We start from the raw sequence: 21,752 nt of genomic DNA on the forward strand, positions 1-21,752 counted from the left end.
CAGCTACAGACTAGGGACCGAATGGCTAGGCAGCAGTTCTGCGGAAAAGGACCTAGGGGTGACAGTGGACGAGAAGCTGGATATGAGTCAGCAGTGTGCCCTTGTTGCCAAGAAGGCCAATGGCATTTTGGGATGTATAAGTAGGGGCATAGCGAGCAGATCGAGGGACGTGATCGTTCCCCTCTATTCGACATTGGTGAGGCCTCATCTGGAGTACTGTGTCCAGTTTTGGGCCCCACACTTCAAGAAGGATGTGGATAAATTGGAGAGAGTCCAGCGAAGGGCAACAAAAATGATTAGGGGTCTGGAACACATGAGTTATGAGGAGAGGCTGAGGGAGCTGGGATTGTTTAGCCTGCAGAAGAGAAGAATGAGGGGGATTTGATAGCTGCTTTCAACTACCTGAAAGGGGGTTCCAAAGAGGATGGCTCTAGACTGTTCTCAATGGTAGCAGATGACAGAACGAGGAGTAATGGTCTCAAGCTGCAGTGGGGGAGGTTTAGATTGGATATTAGGAAAAACTTTTTCACTAAGAGGGTGGTGAAACACTGGAATGCGTTACCTAGGGAGGTGGTAGAATCTCCTTCCTTAGAGGTTTTTAAGGTCAGGCTTGACAAAGCCCTGGCTGGGATGATTTAACTGGGAATTGGTCCTGCTTTGAGCAGGGGGTTGGACTAGATGACCTTCTGGGGTCCCTTCCAACCCTTATATTCTATGATTCTATGATTCTATGAGGCCAGGGACACCATCCCTGCCCATCCTGCCTAATAGCCATTGGTGGACCTCTCCCTCGTGAACTTACCTAGTTCTTTTTTGAACCCTGTTATAGTCTGGGTCTCCACAACATCCTCTGGCAAGGAGTTCCACAGGTTGACTGTGTGTCGTATGAAGAAATACTTCCTTTTGTTCGTTTTAAACCTGCTGCCTATACAAGATCATTGGGACCCCATTATGGCTCAAATAGCTCAGCTCTATATCACTGCTTGTGGTAGATGACCGTGGTGAGGGAGCATGGTAGCAGGTACTCAGAATGGATGGAGGTATACACACTTGCCTCTGCCGGGTAGATATTATACTCGGAACATAATCCCACTTTATCACAATTACTGCTTTGCATAGGGCCTGTTCCTTCCAGTGCTTTCAGCTCGCCACTGATGCAAGCCGGAGTTCAGAATGCCGAGCAGCCTCCAGATTGTCTCTGGGCTGGTGTGGCGAAGTCCCACTGGGACTAGTCTACCTGGAAAGTAAAGCAAGCAGGAGGGAAAAGATAATACAGTGATTCTTTCGGCCTCTCCGGGTGGGGCCCACCCGGTCAATAGGTCAAGTCCTTCGAATCCGTCTCAGGAAGGATTGGGGCTTCCCTTGGTCAGACGGTCCTGTCCAGTTGCTGGATCAGAAAGAAGGCCCCAAGTCAGTTTAAATTCAGATTATTTGTCCAAAAGCCCTTTGTTTGTCTGTTGGTCTCTAGGGACTCCAGTGTGGGCCTAGGGCGGAAGGGGCGGGGCTGAAGAGGGTCAGAGCCAGCCCCAGCCCACCCTGTAAGGTAAGTGCCCCCCCCTTCTCCTCCTCCCCCTTCCCCTCCAGGGTAGCAGCAGCAGCACCAGGCTCCGGGGGCTATTTAAAGGCCCGGGGCTCCCCTGCTTCTACTGCCCTGGTCCTTTAATTAGCTGCCGGAGCCCAGGAGAAGCGGTGGGCTCCAGCGGCTATTTAAAGGACCGGGGCGGCAGAGGCAGCTGGAGCCCCCGCTAGCCCAGGGCTCCGGCGGCTATTTAAAGGGCCTGGGTGGTAGCAGCAAGGGAGCCCTGGGCCCTTTAAATAGCTGCCGGAGCCCTGCAGCCGCTCCCCAGGGCTCCAGCACCAGGGCTCTGGAGGCAATTTAAAGGGCCTGGGGCTCCAGACACTGTCAAAGTGCCCGGATGGGGGGTGTTGCCATTTTGGGGCTGTCACGGAGTCCCTGGGCGATGCTCTGGAACTGCTCCCCATGAAGCCAGTCAGGACTCTGGGGCAGTCGCCTTTCTGTGAGCAGCCTGTCTTCAGGACACACAGCTCACACAGCTTCCACCTTCCTGGGTCTGACCTCGGAGCATTCAGCATCCTCTGCCCCTCCGTGCGCTTCCCCCCAGTGAGTCCGCCCAGGCAGGCTCCTGGGGAAGCCAGAGGGTCCTGCCCCCCAACTTCGCAGTCAGACGTGACTCTCAGCCAGCCAGTAAAACAGAAGGTTTATTAGACGACAGGAACATGGTCTAAAACAGAGCTTGCAGGTGCAGAGAACGGGACCCCTCAGCTGGGTCCATTTTGGGGGGCAGTGAGCCAGACAACCACGTCTGCACTTCACTCCATGTCCCAGCCAGCCCCAAACTGGAAAACCCCCTCCAGCCCCTCCTCCTCTGGGCTTTGTTCCTTTCCCCTGCCAGGTGGTCACCTGATTCCTTTGTTCTCCAACCCTTCTGCTCTCACCTTGCAGAGGGGGAAGGGCCCAGGCCATCAGTTGCCAGGAAACAGGGTGTTGGCCATTCTCTGTGTCCAGACCCCTGCACACACCTCCCCTCTAGGGCTCTGCAATGATCATACACCCTTACTCCACCCCCTAGATACTTAAGAACTGCCTGTCTGTAAAGGCCTATACTCTAAGAATTTAGGTGTATTCCTATCACTTGGCTAGTTAGAGGTTTAAAAGAAAGAATCAAAATCACTGTCTGCCAGTGTAAGGGCCTTCTCTTACTGTGACAGTCTGAGGCCCTGTTCTTAGGCTAAGGCCTTTGGCTAAGCAACAGAGGCAGCCATAAGCTGGGAAGTGAATGGTCACATCCTCACATTCCAAACTAGTCACATTGAAATAAGGTGCTATTGGGCTGTTAGGAATTTAATCCTGTCCTTATAGTGCCTATCACCTCCAGAGAAAGGGAAGTGCCTAGAAGCTGTAAAAGGAAATTGAGGTTGATAGTTTTCTGTCTGGTAAGAACTCACTTATCAATAGACACAGCTGGGAAACTCTTATATCTTTACAGATGTAGTTGTGAAATCCTCACTTCTGTATTGTTTTGTCATTATAGTTCCCACTTTGCTATTGTTTATTGGCATGGTCTCTGTCTGGTTCTGTGATTGCTTCTGTCTGCTGTATAATTAATTTTGCTGGGTGTAAACTAATTAAGGTGGTGGGATATAATTGGTTAGCTAATCCATGTTAGGATTGGTTAGTTAAATTTTAGTAGAATGATTGGTTAAGGTATAGCTAAGAATATTACTATATAAATTAGGGGCAAACAGGAAGTAAGTTGGGATTCGAAAATAAGGAAAAAGGAACTTGTATTTAGCTTGCTGGAAGTTCACCCCAATAAACATCGAATTGTTTGCACCTTCGGACTTCGGGTATTGTTGCTCTCTGTTCATGCGAGAAGAACCAGGGAAGTGGGAGAGTGAAGGAATAAGCTCTCTAACAATTAGTTTACACCCAGCAAAATTAATTATACAGCAGACAGAAACAATCACAGAACCAGACAGAGATGATACAGACAAACAATGGCAAAGTGGGAACTATAATGACAAAACAATAGAGAAGTGAGGATTTCACATTCCAGCTATTGATAAGTGAGTTCTTGCCCTGTTCCTTCCAGCACAGTTAAAGGTGTACAATCTCTAATGAGCCCCGGGTTTTTAATTAGGGAGACTGTAGCTAAGTCAGCTATTTTCCCTTAACCTTTGTATGTCCATGTCTACCCTTGTGGCTGGTTGTATTTGTGTTGTTGCCTTCTGGGCAGCTTGCCCACGGGGCCTCATGTGAATAGAGTGCCTACAGGACATGCATACAGAGCTACACCCTCAGCAACCTCCTCTGGGACACCCTGGCCTAGGGCAGCGAGCTGGAAGGCTAGCCAGACCAGTTACCCCTGCAGAGCTGGGGAGCTTATCTAGACTGTAAAGCATTGCGGCCTGGTTACAGGAAGACAGCCACGTTCCCAGCCTGGGGGGACAGAGGAAGCTGCTGCAGCTACTAACCATGTTATGTAGACACAAGAGATGTTCTGAGCCAGCCCTGTCACTAGCTGGTTATAAATGCATTTGGAAGTGGCAGTGTAGACAGGCCCCAAGTTGATGCAATATATGTGTTAAGAAATCAGGATGAAGGTATGTTACAGCAGTTTAGACTTCACTCCTCCCCTCCTTAAACTCTCTGCATTGGACTCACATCTGAATTTGGCACAATGGATTGAGGGTCAGCAGCTTGCAGCACTAGGCCCTGGGTTCTAGACACAGTGATTCCCGGGCTGCTTCCCCTTGCTACCAAGAGGCAAAAACAACGCTGAGCCACCACTAAAGAAATATTGTGTTTGAAAACTTCTCCTTTTGCCTGAAGCTCTGCTGGCAAAAGCAAAGCCAAGCCAGTGCTGCGGCTCGTGCCTGAAGCTTTAGTCTCCGGGCTCTTGTTGATGCTCCCATGAGATGTGCTGCTAACACCCTGTGCAAGAACTAAACTCGGAAGAGGGGATTAGTCGTGCAAGCTGCACATCACTGAATGGAATGAACAGGCTGAGTCAATCGGGCATTACATGTCTCCAGTCCTGGCCTTTATTTTCATTCAACCCCAAATCGACATTTCCGTGAAAGGTACAAAACAGTCATTGCGACATTACAAACAAAATTAGTTTTGCCTTTCGTACAGAATCTTTACAGGAGACCAGAAAATCGCCATTTTAGGAACAGCAGCTGCAGTTCCTGGATGCTGGAGCTTTGCAGACACAGCTCTTGGCACAATGATTGCATCCGGCTGGGCAACAGGAGCAACAGCCTGAAAAGATAAAAATCAAGACACGATTATTGGAGAGGCCAGACAACAAAAAATAAAAACAACCCTCCCCCGTAAGAGCTGAAGGAAGTTCAACATGGATGAGACAAGGAGCAAAACCATGCCGTGAACTGTACTTTATAAAATATTAAAACATCTCAGTGGTACTGTTAATACATATTCCTCACAGAGGCCACATAAAAGTCAAGATTGGACAGTCCTGAGTCCTTTCCCACCTTGATATAGGTCAGAATCCTTTATCTGACCCAAGGGTTTTGTTAAGAACACTCAGCGTACGAAAAAGAAACAACTGGTTGGCGCTGGAAAGAACAGAAGAAGTTTTTAGGAATTATTCTTCGGGAAAGAACACCGATTCCACCTTTCAGGCCCACACTTGGAAAGTAAGTATACAGTTTAACAACAGACGCCCTGCTTCAGCAAAGCACCTGCTTATTGTCAAGCATAGGCTTAAATCCATCCCCAGTCAGCAAAGCACTTGCGGCCTGATCCCAAGATCCCACCGAAATGAGAGGCAAGACTCACCTTCCCTTTGACGGGCTTTGCAGCAGGCCCACAAAGCACAGCCCTAACTCCCCCAGGCTACAACTTGAGCAGACGCTTAATGGTTCTGCTACATCGGGGCCAGAAATTCCAGCTTCTGTTCTCCAGGCTCCACGCTGCTGCAGGGAGCCAGTGACAAACCCTCGTTCGTCGCAGGCTCAGACAGGCGGGCAACTCGCTTGTGGAGGAAACATTTTTAAGGGGGGGGGGGGATACTCACTCTTTTTGCAAGAGGTGCACCTGCAATTTGTGCACTGGCAGGAGTCAGCGCAGGTACACGAGCCACCTGGTGGACAAAGGGGGGGGGGAATGAGCATCACGGCTGGACTAAAACCGAGAGGACGATCAGCGGCAAGGGGAGAATTTTGTCCCCAGCATGGCAAAAGAAGCCCGGGCCATCTGAGCCGGGGAGCTCGGTTTGCAGGCTCCCGCCGCAGAGATTTCACAGAGCCGGAGCCGTCGCGGGCGCAGGGATCGTTCCCCTTCCCCGGCAAGGGGGGGGCTGTTTCCCAGCGAGGGGGGAGCAGCCCCCGAAGGCCCCGCAGCAGCTCGGAGCAGGGTCCGTGCGGCTCCGCCGCGGGACGAGTCACTCACCGGCCGCGCAAGGGCAGTCCTGGGGATCCATCGCTCTCCGGCTTGCGGCGGTCGCTGCTCAGCCAGGCGGAGGGGAGGAGACGAGGCTTGGAGCGGAGCTGCCCGACGCCTCCCATTTATCCCGGCGGAGGCGTGGGAGCGAGCGCAAAACCCCCGCCCCGCCGCCCTGCACACTGAATGCCCTGTAAACCCTGCATAGGACTGAAACCACTTCAAGCCAGGGGGGGTGGCAGCCCCCCAAGCACCCCTATTTCCAGCACCCGTGGGAACCCTAGAGCTGTCTGAGCAGAGCCTGCCCCCCAGGCCCTCTAGTGCCATGGTCCCGATGAGGGAAATAAAATAACCATCACATTAAGGATACGCGTTGCACTCACCGCCCTGGGGTCTATGCGGGAATCGCACCGTGCCCCGCACTCGGGGCGGGGGGGGGCGGGGGTTGCTCTCAGCGCCCTGGGGTGGGTCTGTGCGGGAATCGCACCGTGCCCCTCACTCGGGGCGGGGGGGGAGCGGGGGTTGCTCTCAGCGCCCTGGGGTGGGTCTGTGCGGGAATCGCACCGTGCCCCGCACTCGGGGCGGGGGGGGGGGCGGGGGTTGCTCTCAGCGCCCTGGGGAGGGTCTGTGGGGGAATCGCACCGTGCCCCGCACTCGGGGCGGGGGGGGCGGGGGTTGCTCTCAGCGCCCTGGGGTGGGTCTGTGCGGGAATCGCACCGTGCCCCTCACTCGGGGCGGGGGGGGAGCGGGGGTTGCTCTCAGCGCCCTGGGGTGGGTCTGTGCGGGAATCGCACCGTGCCCCGCACTCGGGGCGGTGGTGGGGGAGGGGGTTGCTCTCAGCGCCCTGGGGAGGGTCTGTGGGGGAATCGCACCGTGCCCCGCACTCGGGGCGGGGGGGGGCGGGGGTTGCTCTCAGCGCCCTGGGGAGGGTCTGTGCGGGAATCGCACCGTGCCCCGCACTCGGGGCGGGGGTGGGGGCGGGGGTTGCTCTCAGCGCCCTGGGGAGGGTCTGTGCGGGATTCGCACCGTGCCCCGCACTCGGGGCGGTGGTGGGGGAGGGGGTTGCTCTCAGCGCCCTGGGGTGGGTCTGTGCGGGAATCGCACCGTGTCCCGCACTGCGGCGGCTTTTGCGCTCCGCGCCGGGGCCCGGCAGGGGACAGCGCCCTGCAATGCGCTCGGGGAGAGCGGGCTGCACTCGGCGCCCGGGGCTGTGTCTTGCACTCGGGACTCGGGCGTTTCCACTCCGCGCCCGGGTCTGTGCGGGGACAGCACCAGGCAACGCTGTGTGTGTGGGGGGGGGAGGGACGTTTGCACACGGCGCCCTGCTGTGTGCGGGGCTAGCCCCACGCAATGCGCTCCGGGGGCTCTGCGCGCGGCGCTGTGCGGGGCGCCCCGGGCCTTGTGCAGTCACGCAGCGCGGCTCTGGGCGGCGATAGGAGCCGGCCGCAGCCCCCGGCTCTGCTCGCTGCTTCGGGGCCCGTGTGCAGGGCGGCGGGGCGGGGGTTTTGCGCTCGCTCCCACGCCTCCGCCGGGATAAATGGGAGGCGTCGGGCAGCTCCGCTCCAAGCCTCGTCTCCTCCCCTCCGCCTGGCTGAGCAGCGACCGCCGCAAGCCGGAGAGCGATGGATCCCCAGGACTGCCCTTGCGCGGCCGGTGAGTGACTCGTCCCGCGGCGGAGCCGCACGGACCCTGCTCCGAGCTGCTGCGGGGCCTTCGGGGGCTGCTCCCCCCTCGCTGGGAAACAGCCCCCCCCTTGCCGGGGAAGGGGAACGATCCCTGCGCCCGCGACGGCTCCGGCTCTGTGAAATCTCTGCGGCGGGAGCCTGCAAACCGAGCTCCCCGGCTCAGATGGCCCGGGCTTCTTTTGCCATGCTGGGGACAAAATTCTCCCCTTGCCGCTGATCGTCCTCTCGGTTTTAGTCCAGCCGTGATGGTCATTCCCCCCCCCCCTTTGTCCACCAGGTGGCTCGTGTACCTGCGCTGACTCCTGCCAGTGCACAAATTGCAGGTGCACCTCTTGCAAAAAGAGTGAGTATCCCCCCCCCCTTAAAAATGTTTCCTCCACAAGCGAGTTGCCCGCCTGTCTGAGCCTGCGACGAACGAGGGTTTGTCACTGGCTCCCTGCAGCAGCGTGGAGCCTGGAGAACAGAAGCTGGAATTTCTGGCCCCGATGTAGCAGAACCATTAAGCGTCTGCTCAAGTTGTAGCCTGGGGGAGTTAGGGCTGTGCTTTGTGGGCCTGCTGCAAAGCCCGTCAAAGGGAAGGTGAGTCTTGCCTCTCATTTCGGTGGGATCTTGGGATCAGGCCGCAAGTGCTTTGCTGACTGGGGATGGATTTAAGCCTATGCTTGACAATAAGCAGGTGCTTTGCTGAAGCAGGGCGTCTGTTGTTAAACTGTATACTTACTTTCCAAGTGTGGGCCTGAAAGGTGGAATCGGTGTCCTTTCCCGAAGAATAATTCCTAAAAACTTCTTCTGTTCTTTCCAACGCCAACTGTCACGGAGTCCCTGGGCGATGCTCTGGAACTGCTCCCCATGAAGCCAGTCAGGACTCTGGGGCAGTCGCCTTTCTGTGAGCAGCCTGTCTTCAGGACACGCAGCTCACACAGCTTCCACCTTCCTGGGTCTGACCTCGGAGCATTCAGCCTCCTCGGCCCCTCCGTGCGCTTCCCCCAGCGAGTCCGCTCAGGCGGGGCTCCTGGGGAAGCCAGAGGGTCCTGCACCCCAACTCCGCAGTCAGACGTGACTCTCAGCCAGCCAGTAAAACAGAAGGTTTATTAGACGACAGGAACATGGTCTAAAACAGAGCTTGCAGGTGCAGAGAACGGGACCCCTCAGCTGGGTCCATTCTGGGGGGCAGTGAGCCAGACAACCACGTCTGCACTTCACTCCATGTCCCAGCCAGCCCCAAACTGAAAACCCCCCTCCAGCCCCTCCTTCTCTGGGCTTTGTTCCTTTCCCGGGCCAGGTGGTCACCTGATTCCTTTGTTCTCCAACCCTTCAGCTCTCACCTTGCAGGGGGGGAAGGGCCCAGGCCATCAGTTGCCAGGAAACAGGGTGTTGGCCATTCTCTGTGTCCAGACTCCTGCACACACCTGCCCTCTAGGGCTCTGCAATGATCATACACCCTTACTCCACCCCCTAGATACTTAAGAACTGCCTAGGGGAAACTGAGGCACCCCCCCAACTATTCAGAGGAAACATTAAGAACAGTCCCACTTCGTCACACCAACCAGTTGTTTCTTGTTCGTACGCTGAGTGTTCTTAACAAAACCCTTGGGTCAGATAAAGGATTCTGACCTATATCAAGGTGGGAAAGGACTCAGGACTGTCCAGTCTTGACTTTTATGTGGCCTCTGTGAGGAATATGTATTAACAGTACCACTGAGATGTTTTAATATTTTATAAAGTACAGTTCACGGCATGGTTTTGCTCCTTGTCTCATCCATGTTGAACTTCCTTCAGCTCTTACGGGGGAGGGTTGTTTTTATTTTTTGTTGTCTGGCCTCTCCAATAATCGTGTCTTGATTTTTATCTTTTCAGGCTGTTGCTCCTGTTGCCCAGCCGGATGCAATCATTGTGCCAAGAGCTGTGTCTGCAAAGCTCCAGCATCCAGGAACTGCAGCTGCTGTTCCTAAAATGGCGATTTTCTGGTCTCCTGTAAAGATTCTGTACGAAAGGCAAAACTAATTTTGTTTGTAATGTCGCAATGACTGTTTTGTACCTTTCACGGAAATGTCGATTTGGGGTTGAATGAAAATAAAGGCCAGGACTGGAGACATGTAATGCCCGATTGACTCAGCCTGTTCATTCCATTCAGTGATGTGCAGCTTGCACGACTAATCCCCTCTTCCGAGTTTAGTTCTTGCACAGGGTGTTAGCAGCACATCTCATGGGAGCATCAACAAGAGCCCGGAGACTAAAGCTTCAGGCACGAGCCGCAGCACTGGCTTGGCTTTGCTTTTGCCAGCAGAGCTTCAGGCAAAAGGAGAAGTTTTCAAACACAATATTTCTTTAGTGGTGGCTCAGCGTTGTTTTTGCCTCTTGGTAGCAAGGGGAAGCAGCCTGGGAATCACTGTGTCTAGAACAGTGATTCCCGGCTCCCCAGCTCTGCAGGGGTAACTGGTCTGGCTAGCCTTCCAGCTCGCTGCCCTAGGCCAGGGTGTCCCAGAGGAGGTTGCTGAGGGTGTAGCTCTGTATGCATGTCCTGTAGGCACTCTATTCACATGAGGCCCCGTGGGCAAGCTGCCCAGAAGGCAACAACACAAATACAACCAGCCACAAGGGTAGACATGGACATACAAAGGTTAAGGGAAAATAGCTGACTTAGCTACAGTCTCCCTAATTAAAAACCCGGGGCTCATTAGAGATTGTACACCTTTAACTGTGCTGGAAGGAACAGGGCTTAATGGCCCCTAGATCATCATATCAGAGTTTGTTGGCTTCCTGGTCACTTGTCTGGGGCTTGCAGGCTCCGTGGGGGTCGCACGGGTACCCGTTTGTCAGCAGTGGGAGTCATAAAATAAAATGACACAGCAAGTAGTTACCGTAGCCAGAGGAAAAGCCGTTCCCAGGACTGGTTTTTTATCGACATGGGAGAAATGACTTTGAGAATGAGAGGGGAACTAGCTGAGAAAGAGTGACCATGTGCAACGGCAAGGAATTGGAGGAGGGAGCAGGGCAGCACAAGGATATGAGATTTCAGGATAGCAGACTGGGGAATTAAGAAATCTAGTGAGGAGTGTGCACTGGGAGGAAGGATAAAAATCTACCACTTTAGAAAATGGCCAGCTAAAGAGTGTGCAGTGCTCAGATGCTCCAATAATGGGGGCCATAAAAGTACGTAAGACAAATAGAGCTTGAGCCTTGATGCTGCAGCAAAGAAGGCCTATGTCATTTTGGATTCCACATGTGGAGGGAGGCCGGGGCCTCCTTGCCCCCTCTGGGGCACTAGGAGTCTCTTGGGAAGCCACATTGTTGATTGTTGCTTGCACGCTCCCTTCTAAACTGTTAGATTTTAATACATCCTCCCATTGCACCTGGCCAGAATCCATCTCCTAATTCTTGCTGCTCAGCAATTCCAAAGCCTGGCTGGCCACGCAAAGTGAGGTCTAACACTCAACTCTGGCATTGCTAGTCTGTTTATCTTCACAACATCCCTGTGAGGGCAGGGCTGTGCTATTATCCCCACTGTATAGATGGGAACTTGGGGCCCAGAGAGACAAAGTGACTAAGGCCTTGTCCACAGTAAAGAAATTAAGTCAACCTAAGTTAGGCCCATGTACAGCCACCACAGTAATTACTGTGGTGATTCATGTCCACACTATGTCCCCCTGTCAGTGGTACATGTCCTCCCCAGGAGCACTTCCACCAACTTAGCTGTGTGGGGCATTGTGGGACACTGGAGCCCCCGGCCCAGGGATGTGTGGGTCAGGCTGTCAGCCCTGGGGGGCTGGGCTGGGCTGGGCTCCCACTGAGAGCCCCGTGCAGGGCTGACAGCCAAGAGGCGATGTAAGTAAGGCAGCGTCTACACAGACGTTGCGTCACCCTAATGACATCGACCTAAGCACTATGCCTCTCGCGGAGGGGCGTATTAGGTCAGTGTAGTGGGCGACGGACATCAGCGGGAACAACGCTGTAGTGTAGATACGGATAGAGTTAGGTTGACGCAAGATGCCTTACGTCCACCTAACTGTAGTTCAGACCAAGCCCAAGGAAATCTGTGGGAAGAGCAGAAAACTAGACCTAGATCTCCCAAGTGGCCCCCTTAACCACTGCACCATCCTTCCTCTCAAAGGCGAGCTTCTGGCTAACATGCTGCTAGCTTCTAGCTAACATTATCAGCCCTCGGGCTCTTTCAAGATTCCAGCCTCCCAGGTGCTCCCTCCGGGTGAGTATGCCAAACATGAGCTGGCAGTGCAGGAAGGCACGAATGCAATACTGGGCTGTGTGTCACCGGACAGGGAGAAGATAGCTCCCGACCTCACAGTATGTGGAATATTGTGTTCAGGCCAGAGCCCCTCATTACTGGAAAGATGTTAGGATAGAGATATTCAGGCCTGTCCGTAAAGGCCCATACTCTAAGAATGTAGATGTGTTCTTATCACTTGGCTAGTCATAGAGGTATAAAAGAAAGAATCCAAGTCACTGTCTGCCGGTGTAAGGGCCTTCTCCTACTGTGACAGTCTGAGGCCCAGTGCTTAGGCTAAGATCTTTGGCTAAGCAGCAAAGGCAGCCATGAGCTGGGAAGCGACCGGTCACCTCCTCACATTACAAACTAGTCACATTGAAATAAGGTGCTATTGGGCTGTTAGGGATACAATCCTGTCCTATCGCCTTCAGAGAAAGGGAAGTGCCTAGAAAATGTAAAAGGAAACTTAGTTTGAGAGCATCCTGTCTGGCAAGAACTCACTTATCAATAGCTGGAATGTGAAATCCTCACTTCTCTATTGTTTTGTCATTATAGTTCCCACTTTGCCATTGTTTGTCTGTATCATCTCTGTCTGGTTCTGTGATTGTTTCTGTCTGCTGTATAATTAATTTTGCTGGGTGTAAACTAATTAAGATGGTGGGATATAATTGGTTAAATAATCATGTTACAATATGTTCGGATTGGTTAATTAAATTTCAGTCAAATGATTGGTTAAGGTATAGCTAAGCAGAACTGAAGTTTTACTATATAGTCTGCAGTTAATCAGGAAGTGGGTGGCTGTGTGGGGGAGAAATGGGAACAGGGAATGGGAGTGGGGAAATTGGAATCATGTTTTGCTAAGGGGGAAATGGGAACAGGGGCACAGGTGTAAGGCTCTGTGGTGTCAGAGCTGGGAAGGGGGACACGAAGGAAGGAAACTGGAATCATGCTTGCTGGAAGTTCACCCCAATAAACATCGAATTGTTTGCACCTTTGGACTTTGGGTATTGTTGCTCTCTGTTCATGCGAGAAGGACCAGGGAAGTAAGTGGGTGAAGGCATAAGCCCCTGAACAAAAGATAGTAAAGAATTGGAGGGAGCTCTGAGAAGAGGAACAAAATTAATCCAGAGGCTGGAGGGGGTCTGGTCTCTGAGGAAAGACTGGAAATGTGGTTCAATACATAGAACTGGACTAAGGGAAGTCTAAAGTGGGGTGGGTGGGCATGAGGAAATGCTGCTCGTATCTGAAGGGTGTAAACCCCAAGGAAGGAAAGGGATTATTGAGCACAGTAAACAGGGAACACCCAAAGGGCGAGAGGAGGAAATAAAGAAGAGGAACGTTGGGGCTGAATATCAGTCAGGGGGAGCTGGGGATGCTCAGCGCCCTCGAACGTTAGCCCGAGGTGTTGCAGGATTGGTGCCCCTGTGACGAAGTGGGACTGTTCTTAATGTTTCCTCTGAATAGTGTGGGGGTGCCTCAGTTTCCCCTAGGCAGTTCTTAAGTATCTAGGGGGTGGAGTAAGGGTGTATGATCATTGCAGAGCCCTAGAGGGCAGGTGTGTGCAGGAGTCTGGACACAGAGAATGGCCAACACCCTGTTTCCTGGCAACTGATGGCCTGGGCCCATCCCCCCTGCAAGGTGAGAGCTGAAGGGTTGGAGAACAAAGGAATCAGGTGACCACCTGGCCCGGGAAAGGAACAAAGCCCAGAGGAGGAGGGGCTGGAGGGGGGTTTCAGTTTGGGGCTGTCTGGGACATGGAGTGAAGTGCAGATGTGGTTGTCTGGCTCACTGCCCCCCAAAATGGACCCAGCTGAGGGGTCCCGTTCTCTGCACCTGCAAGCTCTGTTTTAGACCATGTTCCTGTCGTCTAATAAACCTTCTGTTTTACTGGCTGGCTGAGAGTCACGTCTGACTGCGAAGTTGGGGGGCAGGACCCTCTGGCTTCCCCAGGAGCCTGCCTGGGTGGACTCGCTGTGGGAAGCGCACGGAGGGGCAGAGGATGCTGAATGCTCTGAGGTCAGACCCAGGAAGGTGGAAGCTGTGTGAGCTGTGTGTCCTGAAGACAGGCTGCTCACAGAAAGGCGACTGCCCCAGAGTCCTGACTGGCTTCATGGGGAGCAGTTCCAGAGCATCGCCCGGGGACGCCGGGACAGCCCCAAAATGGCAACACCCCCCATCCGGGCACTTTGACAGTGTCTGGAGCCCCAGGCCCTTTAAATTGCCTCCAGAGCCCTGGTGCTGGAGCCCTGGGGAGCGGCTGCAGGGCTCCGGCGGCTATTTAAAGGGCCCAGGGCTCCCTTGCTGCTACCACCCAGGCCCTTTAAATAGCCGCCGGAGCCCTGGGCTAGCGGGGGCTCCAGCTGCCTCTGCCGCCCCGGTCCTTTAAATAGCCGCTGGAGCCCACCGCTTCTCCCGGGCTCCGGCAGCTAATTAAAGGACCAGGGCAGTAGAAGCAGGGGAGCCCCGGGCCTTTAAATAGCCCCTGGAGCCTGGTGCTGCTGCTGCTACCCTGGGGGGGGAGGGGGAGGAGGAGAAGGAGGGGGGGCACTTACCTTACAGGGTGGGCTGGGGCTGGCTCTGACCCTCTTCAGCCCCGCCCCTTCCGCCCTAGGCCCACACTGGAGCCCCTAGAGACCAACAGACAAACAAAGGGCTTTTGGACAAATAATCTGAATTTAAACTGACTTGGGGCCTTCTTTCTGATCCAGCAACTGGCCAGGACCGTCTGACCAAGGGAGGCCCCAATCCTTCCTGAGACGGATTCGAAGGACTTGACCTATTGACCAGGTGGGCCCCACCCGGAGAGGCCGAAAGAATCACTGTATTATCTTTTCCCTCCTGCTTGCTTTACTTGCCAGGTAGACTAGTCCCAGTGGGACTTCGCCACAGCAGCCCAGAGACAATCTGGAGGCTGCTCGGCATTCTGAACTCCGGCTTGCATCAGTGGCGAGCTGAAAGCACTGGAAGGATCAGGCCCTATGCAAAGCAGTAATTGTGATAAAGTGGGATTATGTTCCGAGTATAATATCTACCCGGCAGAGGCAAGTGTGTATACCTCCATCCATTCTGAGTACCTGCTACCATGCTCCCTCACCACGGTCATCTACCACAAGCAGTGATATAGAGCTGAGCTATTTGAGCCATAATGGGGTCCCAATGATCTTGTATAGGCAGCAGGTTTAAAACGAACAAAAGGAAGTATTTCTTCATACGACACACAGTCAACCTGTGGAACTCCTTGCCAGAGGATGTTGTGGAGACCCAGACTATAACAGGGTTCAAAAAAGAACTAGGTAAGTTCACGAGGGAGAGGTCCACCAATGGCTATTAGGCAGGATGGGCAGGGATGGTGTCCCTGGCCTCTGTTTGGCAGAAGCTGGGATTGGGTGACAGGGGATGGATCACTTGATGATTCCCTGTTCTGTTCACTCCCTCTGGGGCACCTGGCACTGGCCACCGTTGGCAGACAGGATCCTGGGCTAGATGGACCTTTGGTCTGACCCAGTCTGGCCGTTCTGATGTTCTTAAGTTGTATTTCTCCCACATTCCCCAGTCACAACTTCCTACTTCTTGTGCTGTTCTGCCGTATGTGAATGCTTCTCATGGGCGGACGCAGCACCACCCACGGATGGAAGAAGGAGAACTCCAGCACAGCCCGTACATGTGACCTTACCCCCTCCCACCCGACTCACAACTGGGAAGTGGGGTGGAGTTGTGCAACTGAGCAGGAGCCATTTACTCTGTAATTGCAGAGCTGTAACCCAGTGCTCATCTCCCCCCTCATCGCATGATGCCTGGTCGTCCTGTGCCCATGTCAGCAGTCTCCTGTGCAGGACTCCGTGAACACCTCTGTGTGGGTCAGCGCGAAAAGCACTCAGTCCGTACCATGTGCCACTCCTCCACCATACTCAGTCTCATTCAGTCTCCGGAGAACCTTTCTCTGATTCGTCTTATTTATCCTCGGCCACGCCAAGCTTTCCTGTTCCAGCCTCGGTGGATCCTGAGTTTTGGTATTCGCAGGGATGTCTTCCAGCCCCAGGTCGTTCTCATTAGATACACCTGAGAGCTCAGTTGCTCCGCCCTTAGTTGGTATCCAGCCAACAAGCCAACAGGCTCCTGTAGTCCAGCCGAGTGAAGCGGCATCTTCCTTTGAGTGTTTCTCACAGTCGGGAAGGAGCAGGATTCAGTCGTGATGATTATAAAAGGGATTCTTTGTGAGGTTCCTGGACACAAACAGATACTGTCGTTCTCTCTAGCTTCCAAGCGGGGGCTCCAGGGGCTATTGAAAGGGCCAGGGCTCCAGCTGCCTCTGCCACCCCGGTCCTTTAAATAGCCGCTGGAGCCCACCGCTTCTCCCGGGCTCCGGCAGCTAATTAAAGGACAAGGGCAATAAAAGCAGGGGAGCCCCGGGCCCTTTAAATAGCCCCCGGAGCCCGGTGCTGCTGCTGCTACCTCGGTGGGGGAGGGGGAGGGGAAGGAGGGGGGGGCACTTACCTTACAGGGTGGGCTGGCTCTGACTCCCCTCAGCCCCGCCCCTTCTGCCCTAGGCCCCACCCCTTCCGGGGGCCAGAGCTGGCCCCAGCGTACCAGTAAGTCACTCAACTTACTTTCACCCCTGAGTTTATGTTTCATTGTGCGCCAGGGTCTGTGTTTAATTCCCTGGGGGAGAGGGACCAGAGCCACCCAGGAGCTCAGAACAGTGGGGAGTGATTGGGCAAATTCACCTCCAAAGAGGTACCCCCACCTGGACAGGCTTACGTATACTGGTTCACACTGGAGTCCCTGGAGACCAAAAGACAAACAAATGGCTTTTGGACAAATAATCTGCATTTAAACTGACTTGGGGCCTTCTTTCTGATCCAGCAAATGGACAGGACCGTCTGACCAAGGGAGGCCCCAATCCTTCCTGAGACGGATTCGAAGGACTTGACCTATTCATGGGGGCTCTTGTTCTGAGCTAACAGCTGTTATGAACTTGTAACCATAACCCCCCCTCCTCCCCCTATGGTGGAGTTTGAAGCACTGACTCTTCCCAGAGCCCGAGCTGAAGTTGGGGGTGATTTCTGGTCAGCTTATTGGCATGCATGGAGGTTCTTTTATTGTTTTCAAGTCTTTTCTCTGTCATGCTTTCACCTTAAGAATAAATGTGCTTGCTTAGAAAGAGCTGTGTGGTAACTTATAACTATAGGCAATTACACGGTGTATAGCCTCTGGAGGCAAAGCAGAGTAGCCTGTGTCGGCCATCTGACTTGCTCGGGCATTCACAGGATAGGCAGTGGACTGTGCCTGGAAAAACCCTGATCAGAAGGGAGAGAGACACAAGGAGGTGAAAGCTGAGGAGACGGTGCCCTTGCTGGACCACGAGTGAGGAATACAGATGTAGTTCGTGACACCTTGCACCACACAGTACACACAGGGTCCTGACTGGAACCATTAAACACTAACTCTGAATAATCCCAGGCAGGCCGTGTCTGCCTTACTCCCTGAAGCCCAACGGTCGATATCCCTAATTCATGTGTGTCCTAACTAGTGGAACCTACACCCATTGTGTTACACGAGCATGTTTGGGAGTTATGGTGATTTGCTCCTGGAAAAATGGAACTTCCACCTCCAGGAGTTAAGATTCTTTTCCACCCTTTCTCTTCGTTCCCTTCTTGTCTGACGTCTGGCATTTAGGCTAAGCCCTTTGGACTTCTGATGGCAATTCCCACAGAGCGAGTTTTCTCCGTTAGTCTTTCCCATTATGGGGTGGCTCAATACTCTGACTTTGGGAGAAAGGGTCTGATTTCCTGTTAATCTCCTTGAAACGGTTTGGGAGTGATGTAATTAATCCCTGGTACAGGGTGTCTTTTTTCATGTCCTCTGTGTTGTGAATCGCAATCACTGCTTGGGTAACTAACCCAACACTTGGATTTTTCCCCTCTCTCCAGTCCAAGCAGAACGAAGTGATGATCATCAGCAAATATGCACTCCGTGAGCACTGCTGTAGACACTCTTACTACCTGACCTTGCTTAAAGCTACTGTATGCGGCTGTTAAACACCTTAGGGATGATGACCCATGTGGTTATTTAATGATGTCACACTCACTTTGCTGTAACACGCAAGCTCCTCATTCAGCTGCAGAGAGCTTTATAGACAAGCTGTGATGAAATAGAAACTTTCTGTAATATTTTTCTGCTTCCTATGGGTGCCTCAGTTTCCCTCTGTACTTTGCATTGTTACCCATTGCCAAAGTGTTAAATCTGCTCTTGGGGCACGGCAGGAGAGATGAAGTGTTGGGTCACTGGGTTGAACGAATGGGTGATTAAAGGGCTGGCTGCAACCAACCCTCGTCAATGGAGAGACCACAAAGACAATGGAAGCCCCAAGGACTGAGCCACTGACACCGATCCCCAGGAATCTCCGGCAAGCAGAACATGAGAGCTCAGCGTGGGTCTGCAGGACTTCGACGATGGACTCTCACCTGGGACTGACACAGAGAGGCAGGGCCAGAAATGGATTCCATAGCATCTTGGCTGGCTGATTCTGCTGGCTCGGCGAGCATGGACTATGTCCCAGTTGCCTAATAAACCTTGCTCTGTTTTGAAAAAGTTGCCGGGTGTCACTGCCGATACTTAGAGCCCTGCAGATCTGTGGCGATATGCTCTATATCCGTGGACCATGTTTGCGGATCGGATGTGGACACCCATTTCATATCCATGCAGGGCTCTCCCAATACTTGCCGAGGTGCGTTGGTCCCCGAAGAGAGTCAAAGTCTCTGTCCGGGAGTCTCTCTCAGTTGGGCTCACTGGGCAGAGCTCACGGTGTGAAACAGGAGTGTGGGAGCCCACAGGCTCGGTCTCGGAGGCATTGAGACCACACGGCCTCCCCTTAAGGGAGAGCGAGGCCCCTTAGGGGGCTGGCACACAGAAGGGGTTCCTCTAAAGGATTATTTAAATGCTGGGGCGTAGTACAGATCCTTTGGATGCATGACCTAGGGTGAATCATATTTCCAGATACAAGCGTATTATGCGGATCAGTTCTCCTTTTGCTCACCACAGGTATTTGCAAAAAGGAATCGTGGGGTATATTAATTACAACTTCCAAACAAGGCCACGTGAGACCAGTGAACTGGTCCAGCAAAGCTCTGAGACACATGCTGAACACGTACCTTGTAGGCGTGGCCTCGGTGACGGGGGCACGGGGGCGGCTATGGACTAAAGGTCAGGAAAAGCAGGTGCTATTCCTCGCTCTGCCACTAACCAGCTGTACGTCCTTGGATAAGTCACTTCACCCCTCTGGGCCTGTTTTCCCTCCCACCCTTTCTCTGTCTGGTCTCTAACAGACAGGGATTGTCTCTTGTATGAGAATGTACAGCGCCTAGCGCCACAGGGTCCTGATCCTACTGTAATATGAATGATCAACTCTTAAAATCAATGGGATTACTCTTGTTCTCAAAGTTAAACGTGCTTCAGTGTTTTTCTGGGTAGGGGTCCATAACAAGTGCTTCACACGTGCTCTCAGAGAGTCAAACAGCATCTTACTCTGTAAGTATTTGAGGAGTAGGGCACAACTCCATGTGAGTAAAGATACCACAGTCCAGTTTTATTCCACGGAGATCAATCCCAAGCTCATTTACAACAGGGTGAATGTAACGCGGACTCTACGTCCAATCCTCCCCTCCCTGCCCTATGCCCACTCTTACACTCTGTTCCTGGCTAAAATGTCGGATTCATTTCCCTGTAGGAAAACTGTATACCTGTGGATGTGGAGACAGTCTTGGAATGACAGATTGGGAGGAAACGAGTGCTGCTCGCCGCCCAATGTTTCTGAATGCAGAGAAAGTCCTGAAGGATGCAAACAGAGTGAACATAAATACCCCGGCTGCTGGCATGTCAAAGATCCCCTGGTTTGCTCATAACCTTTGTGGCCAAGTATCTTGTTCTCCTCAGCAGGCCCAGTTCTTTTTAGCCTTGGAGACACAGGTTTGGGAAAAGCAGTCCGTCCAGGTGGCACACGGTCTGGCTATACCTTTCCACAGTCAGTCCCTTGGGCCTGTTTTCCTCTCCCCTCGGGGAGGTGATGCACCCTCCCTTCCTGGAAAGGTTTCAGAGTAACAGCCATGTTAGTCTGTATTCGCAAAAAGAAAAGGAGTACTTGTGGCACCTTAGAGACTAACCAATTTATTTGAGCATGAGCTTTCGTGGAAAGGTTCAGTGATTTAATTGGGGATTGGTCCTGCTTTGAGCAGGGGGTTGGACTAGATGACCTCCTGAGGTCCCTTCCAACCCTGATATTCTATGATTCTTGCTGCACCCAGCCTGCTGGCAGCTTCCCAGCTTCATAGAATATCAGGGTTGGAAGGGACCTCAGGAGGTCATCTAGTCCAACCCCCTGCTCAAAAGCAGGACCCATCCCCAATTAAATTCACCCAGCCAGGGCTTTGTCAAGCCTGACCTTAAAAACTTCTAAGGAAGGAGATTCCACCAACTCCCTAGGTAACACATTCCAGTGTTTCACCACCCTCCTAGTGAAAAAGTTTTTCCTAATATCCAACCTAAACCTCCCCCACTGCAACTTGAGACCATTACTCCTTGTTCTGTCATCTGCCACCACTGAGAACAGTCTAGAACCATCCTCTCTGGAACCACCTCTCAGGTAGTTGAAAGCAGCTATCAAATCCCCCCTCATTCTTCTCTTAGGCAGACTAAACAATCCCAGTTCCTTCAGCCTCTCCTCATAAGTCATGTGTTCCAGACCCCTAATCATTTTTGTTGCCCTTCGCTGGACTCTTTCCAATTTATCCACATCCTTCTTGTAGTGTGGGGCCCAAAACTGGACACAGTACTCCAGATGAGGCCTCACCAATGTCGAATAGAGGGGAACAATCACGTCCCTTGATCTGCTCGCTATGCCCCTACTTATACATCCCAAAATGCCATTGGCCTCCTTGGCAACAAGGGCACACTGCTGACTCTTCTTCACTTGGTTTCTTGGTTTCTTCAGGTATGTTGGCAACAAGAAGAAAGCCAAGGAATGTGTGGGCCCCTTACTGAATGAGGGAGGCAAACTAGTGACAGAGGATGTGGAAAAATCTAATGCTTTTTTTGCCTCTGTTTTCACAAACAAGGTCAGCTCCCAGACTGCTACGCTGGGCATCACAAAATGGGGAAGAGATGGCCAGCCCTCTGTGGAGATAGAGGTGGTTAGGGACTATTTAGAAAAGCTGGACGTGCACAAGTCCATGGGGCCGGACGAGTTGCATCCGAGAGTGCTGAAGGAATTGGCGGCTGTGATTGCAGAGCCATTGGCCATTATCTTTGAAAACTCGTGGCGAACCGGGGAAGTCCCGGATGACTGGAAAAAGGCTAATGTAGTGCCAATCTTTAAAAAAGGGAAGAAGGAGGATCCTGGGAACTACAGGCCAGTCAGCCTCACTTCAGTCCCTGGAAAAATCATGGAGCAGGTCCTCAAAGAATCAATCCTGAAGCACTTGCATGAGAGGAAAGTGATCAGGAACAGCCAGCATGGATTCACCAAGGGAAGGTCATGCCTGACTAATTTAATCGCCTTTTATGATGAGATTACTGGTTCTGTGAATGAAGGGAAAGCAGTGGATGTATTGTTTCTTGACTTTAGCAAAGCTTTTGACACGGTCTCCCACAGTATTCTTGTCAGCAAGTTAAGGAAGTATGGGCTGGATGAATGCACTACAAGGTGGGTAGAAAGCTGGCTAGATTGTCGGGCTCAACGGGTAGTGATAAATGGCTCCATATCTAGTTGGCAGCCAGTATCAAGTGGAGTACCCCAAGGGTCGGTCCTGGGGCCGGTTTTGTTCAATATCTTCATAAATGATCTGGAGGATGGTGTGGATTGCACTCTCAGCAAATTTGCGGATGATACTAAACTGGGAGGAGTGGTAGATACGCTGGA

At 52.8% G+C, this 21,752-nt stretch overlaps 2 long non-coding RNA genes across 2 annotated transcripts; one reads left to right on the plus strand and one right to left on the minus strand.

Annotated features, from left to right (window-relative positions):
* Window positions 1–4,543: 4,543 nt before the first annotated feature.
* LOC142070905 (uncharacterized) lies at window positions 4,544–6,455 on the minus strand. The gene is made up of 2 exons (XR_012666825.1): window positions 5,939–6,455; window positions 4,544–4,786 (listed from the first exon to the last, which is right to left on the minus strand). It is a non-coding gene; the product is annotated as an uncharacterized LOC142070905 (long non-coding RNA).
* Window positions 6,456–6,992: 537 nt separating this feature from the next.
* Window positions 6,993–9,714, plus strand: LOC142070906 (uncharacterized). The gene is made up of 2 exons (XR_012666826.1): window positions 6,993–7,582; window positions 9,472–9,714. It is a non-coding gene; the product is annotated as an uncharacterized LOC142070906 (long non-coding RNA).
* Window positions 9,715–21,752: the final 12,038 nt, after the last annotated feature.

The sequence above is a fragment of the Caretta caretta genome, chromosome 2 (genome assembly GCF_965140235.1).
Source record: "Caretta caretta isolate rCarCar2 chromosome 2, rCarCar1.hap1, whole genome shotgun sequence".
In the NCBI taxonomy this organism is placed as follows: Eukaryota; Metazoa; Chordata; order Testudines; family Cheloniidae; genus Caretta; species Caretta caretta.